This window comes from Vombatus ursinus, unplaced genomic scaffold (assembly GCF_900497805.2).
Source record: "Vombatus ursinus unplaced genomic scaffold, bare-nosed wombat genome assembly UNPS02007284.1, whole genome shotgun sequence".
NCBI classification, from domain to species: Eukaryota; Metazoa; Chordata; class Mammalia; order Diprotodontia; family Vombatidae; genus Vombatus; species Vombatus ursinus.
In genome coordinates, this window is record NW_020947062.1 from 19,629,116 (window position 1) to 19,634,806 (window position 5,691).

Sequence of the window (5,691 nt, forward strand, 5' to 3'; positions counted from 1 at the left end):
ATAAATCCAAACAGAAGGATTTTTTTTTTTGCCTTTCTTTTTGGTGAGGCAATCGGGGTTAAGTGACTTGCCCAGGGTCACACAGCTAGTAAGTGTCATGTGTCTGAGACTGGATTTGAACTCACATCCTCCTGACTCCAGGGCCAGTGTTCTATCCACTGCACCACCTCGCTGCCCCTAGAAGAATGGTTTTGAGTTAAGTTGGGGCATGAAGAGAATCAGAGGAGGAATAGGACCACTGTTCAGGGTGACTGAGATCATGATAGCACTTAAATCTTGCACTAGAAAGGACCTCAGAAGCCCTCTGAGCCAAATCCTTCATTTGACACATGAGGGAAACTAGGTCCAAGAAAGTTAAGTGACTTGTCCAACATCATACAGGTAGTAAGCATCAGAGGAAGAATTTGAATCTCAATGTTCTCACTTCAGAACTATCACTCTTTCTCTAACTTTGCTTGTTTTATGTTCCAAAGAGAATATTTTGTCTGATAAGAACAGAATAAAAATAATTCATAGAAGATAAACAAGGTGGTAAGAGAATAACTAGCTGGCCTAAGTGAATTCAAATCACCAAACACTGATAAATTATACCCAGAATACCAACCGAATTAGTAGATATGATTGCTGAGTTACTGATGGTGATCTCACAAAAAGCATAGAGAACAGAAGTTTAAAAAAAAAAAAAAACAACCCTGAGAGTCTAGAAATGTCATGGGTCTAAAAAACCAAAAGTTCTTTAAAAAATAAAAAGGAAAGAACAAATACAACTTCTTCCAGGCAAAATTATAGAAGGCATTTTTTAAAAGGATGGTTTGTAAGCATTTAAAAAGGGAGACAAGGATGAATAGAAACTAGCATGGCTTCACCAAGAAGAACTGTTTCCTTTTTAACAGGATTACTAAACTAATTGCTACAGGAGATCACATATTTACAGTCAGAGTTTGTCAGCAAAAATAATAATATAATTAATCTCTAGATCACAAATACTGTGTCATTCTGGGTGACAGTATTATTTTTAATTTTTTAAAGTGCTTTACAGGCCTTCAGCCCACTGAACTAAACAGAGTCCAAGAAGCACACAGAGCAAGTACATAACCAAAGAAAATACCCAATGACCCACGGAAGACCTGTTAGAATATATGTATGTGTGTGTGTGTGTGTGTGTGTGTGTGTGTATGTGTGTATATATACTTATATACATAATTTGACTAAGCAACAGAAAGAATAGTAATTATCTCTTGGATGTGAACTGTGCTTGATACTTTTCCAAGTGCTTTCATATCCATTATGTCATTATTCATATGATACTTCTTGAGGGTCAGGAAGGAAAGACTTCACTGCAGGCTTTTAGGAAAGATTAGGATGACCACCTAAATGTGTTGTGGAGGAGATTCTTATTCTGGCACAGTTGACTATATGACCTCTCAGGGCCTCTGTGGCTCTGAGGAATGCACAGGAGCTATTTTATCTGAAATTTAGAGATTAGTACACTGAGACTCAGAGATTTGTGTAACATCAAAAAATAAAACTCACTGGGACAGGATTAAAACCCACATTGCCTTACTTCTTGTTCGTTGCAAAATTGTCTGTGTTATCAATCAACAAGCATTTATCAAGCACCTACTATGTGCTAGGCACTGGGGTTATAATTATAAAAAAGAAAGAAAGAGAAAGGAAGGAAGAAAGAAAGGAAGAAAGAAAGGAAGGAAGGAAGAAAGAAAGAATCCCCACTCTTAAAAAGTTTACCTTCTTTTGGAGCAGAAATAGTCTTCCAACCTGCCCAGAAATCTTCCATGACTAGAATTACCCTCTTCCCTTCAGAGGTGACTTAACCAGTTCCTGAAAGCTCATTGTATCAGAAGGCAGTCTGAAACCCAGACTTCTTTTAAAATGACATATGTGTGTGAACAAGTGTATAATTCAGAAGCATAGGTTCTCAGGGCAATAAAGAAGCTTAGACATCATCTAATCCAGCTCCCTCCTCTACTTTATAAATGAGAAAAGTGAGACCTAGAGAAGGGAAGGGATTTGCCCAAGGTAACCTAGCTAGTAGGTGACAAATGGAATATTAAATCACAATTCTCCTACCTCCCAGTCCAGAGTCTTTTTCTCTAGATCTGGGGTTGGGAGGTAGGGTCCACAGACTCTATGGGTAGGTTTCAGGTGGTCCATGAATTTAGATAGAGTAAAAACAAATTACATCCTTATTTTAACATGACTGATTTCCTGTATAATCCTACACATTTTATTTTATGTATTTAAAAATGCTATTATTAGAAGTTTGTCTTTAGGCTTCACTAAACTATCAAAGGGGTCTATGACACAAAAATTTCAAGAACCTCTGTTCAAAGACACAATGTACATACAGATAAATATTCTTTAATACTTCAAAATTTCTGTAATTTCATCAGTTTGGGCAATCCCTCCATCAACACTGTTCACAATTTTCCTACACCTTAGTGAATGAGGTATATATGTGTATATGTCATTATGGCAAGAAAAAAAATCACCTTTTAAAGAGCTTCTAGTAATTAGTTTCTCCAAATTTAGTGAGATGTATTATCACTAAGATAACAGGCACACAGTATGTCACTGGCCTGTAGGCAAAGTATTTCCATCCCAGCAGAAATTTCAAGAGTTTTCATTTACTACTCTGTGGTGGCTCAGAGGATGACTTTAGTCTGGTGAACAGGTTTTTTATATTCAGTGCCTTGCCTCTCTCACAGGTTTTCAGTGAAAATCACAGTGAGATGATGGATGTAAAGGTACTTAATACAAATACAAGAGACTGGATTTTTTTCTTTTTTTGTTTTTTTTTTTAATCAACCAATTTACTTATCACACAAACAATCTTGATAAGATCTAGATCTGGATGACTTTTGGAAAAATGCCAAGAACTCTTGCTGCATCAGATACCCCAGGAAAGCATTAAGGAGAAAATAAGCTATTCTACCTTTTAAAAAAAATGAAAATGCTGCTGTTTCTAATTAAAAGGAAAATTAAAGAGGAGAAAAAAGAGAAAAGAGGACTGAAGTCCTCATGGAGCTTGGGCAGATGCCTTTAACTCTTCTGGTTTCTCAGCTATTACTGATGTAGTACCTGGGGTACCTCCTCTTACACACAAGGACCCCAGAATAGCCACCACAGATTGACGATATTCTGTGGGTTCATATTCTCTCAAAAACATAGCTCACAAGACTTCACCAATGTTTGCTTTTTCTCCAATTATCCATAGGGCAGAATTAATTCAAACAAAAGACATCTAATGAAATAACATATTAGAGAAGTCACCATTGAGCATTTACCCCATAAATCTGGGGTTTATTCTCATACAAATACAGGCACATTCAAAGGAGAAAGTGGGAATACATAGAAATCATAAATGAAGGGCACATATGAGGGACTACTTCCCCAGATCCCACTCACACCAGGAGGCCAAGTCCTCAGACAGTGGCTGCTACTCATTAGTCTCAAGGTCTTAGCAGGTACCACTGAGAGTCTAAGGTTTATATTACTATTACTCATAAGCCCCCACCAGTGTGCTTCCAGTTATTAATCAACTGGTAGAATTCAGAGGTATGCTGGAAACAGCTCTAACCACTTCTTAAGCTTTTATTGTTAAATTTTCACTGTGAGCATTTACACCTCAGAAATCAGCAAATACTACAAACCAGGACTTGGTTTATTGTTTTGTTGATTGTCTAGACTTAAGAAAGTGGTAATAATGCATGTTGAACTTTTTTTAAAATCTATGTGTACATAAATTATTTTTCTGGAGAGCTTGATTGCTAAACATTTGCCAGTACACTCCTACTTTACTCATTAAACATTTCTTGAGGTCAGCAAGAATGCAATAGAAAGTTCAGGGAATGGAGAATTCACAAGACTAGAGGGCTGATGGTTGTTAGATAACAATAATAATAATAATAATGATGATGTTATTCTTATTATTGATATAATGCTTTAAGGTATGCAAAATGTCTTACATCCATTATCTCATTTGAGTTTCACAACTCTAATTGAACTCCATTAGCCTTTAGAAAAGGTATTTACTGAGAATACATACTGAGAACAGTGGTTTCAAAAACATTTCCCCATAATTCTTGCCTCACACACAAAAGGTTCCTGGGGAAAATGAGCTCATGCTTAAAGTGCAGTGGTAATGAGACATACATGTAGACACAATACATGTAGCCAGAAGGAAGCCATGTGACCACAGCACATGCTCTGGCAATATTTTAGCCAATGAAAAACCTGGTTGTCTCCCTATACTGAGATTATTTGGGCCTAAGGAAGCAGGTGAAATATTTGAGGGAAAATGTTTAAAGGAGAGATGGCAGCACAGTGACATGCCCATCCAGAAAGTGCCTGAGACTGTGTCATTATACCTGAATTCTAGTCCTGGAACTGCCACAAGCCTACCATGTAGCGCTGGGCAAGTCACTTCACATTTCTGGGCCTCAATTTTCTCCTCTATGAAACCAGGCATTAGACAAGATAGATCAAAAATTTCTTCCAGCTCTATGACCCTATGAGAACATAGGACTCATGAATAATATATTCCTACAATGTATTGTCTTTTTTTTTTAAATCTATTTATTTCTGCCCCACTCAGGCTGCTTAGCAACACTAAAAAACAAAACAAATTGCTAAAGAAAACAGTCATTTCTCTAATTTAGGTGATTCTGTCTAATATCAGCAACTCTAGGTTTTGAGACTTTCAACATTCAGCAACAGAGGAGAGTAATCTCCAGTCAGTGTTGTTTTTGGTCCCTTTTAGAGTGTAGTCACACTGCCCCCTCCTGGAAAATAAGTGGTAATCAAACTAAAATCAAAACAACCTCAGATCAGGAAGTCACATTTATCTACCTTAAAGATCAACTACAAATGCCCTTTTATTTTGCAGAGGGAGAAACTGAGAACCAATGAAGGGAAGAAACTTTCCCAAAGTCACAGTAAGTTAAGGAGCACAATTAAAACCAGAACTAGAAAGTGGATTTTTTGTTATTGTTACTAAGTAGTTTTTCAGGTATGACCCCATTTAGGGTTTTCTTGGCAAAGATACTGGAGTGGTTTGTCATTTCCTTCTCCAGCTCATTTTACAGGTGAAGAAACTGAGGCAAACAGGGCTAAGTGACTTGCCCAGGGTCACACAGCTAGTGTGTGATGCCAAATTTTAACTCAGGAAGATGAGTTTTCCTGATTCCAGGACAGGCACTCTACCCACTGCACCATCTAGCTGCCCCAGAGTGGATTTAGGATGTGATTTCAAGGAGTTACTATTATAATGATCTGTCACTCCACTGCTCTGGATCTCAATTTTCCTGTGTAAAATGAGTGGGGCAGCTAGGTGGCTCAGTGCCAAGAAAACCCCAACTGGACTCACAAAGAGTTAAACACCCTGTGTATGTGTTTGTGAGGAGTGTTTGCCCTGGAGTAGACCATCTGGCTTCAGAACTCATCTCTGACTTTCACTATCTATATGAACTTGATTATTTCTAAGGCCCCTTTTAGCTCTAAATCCTTTGGTCCTTTTTAGGTTTCTTTCCACTGCATTAAAGAGTCTCCCTTCTAAATCAGGAAGGTGTTGATAATTTTAACAATTACTGGGCACTCACTACATGAAAGTTGGTGTGTGTGTGTGTGTGTGTGTGTGTGTGTGTGTGTGTGTGTGTGTGTGTGTGTGTGTGT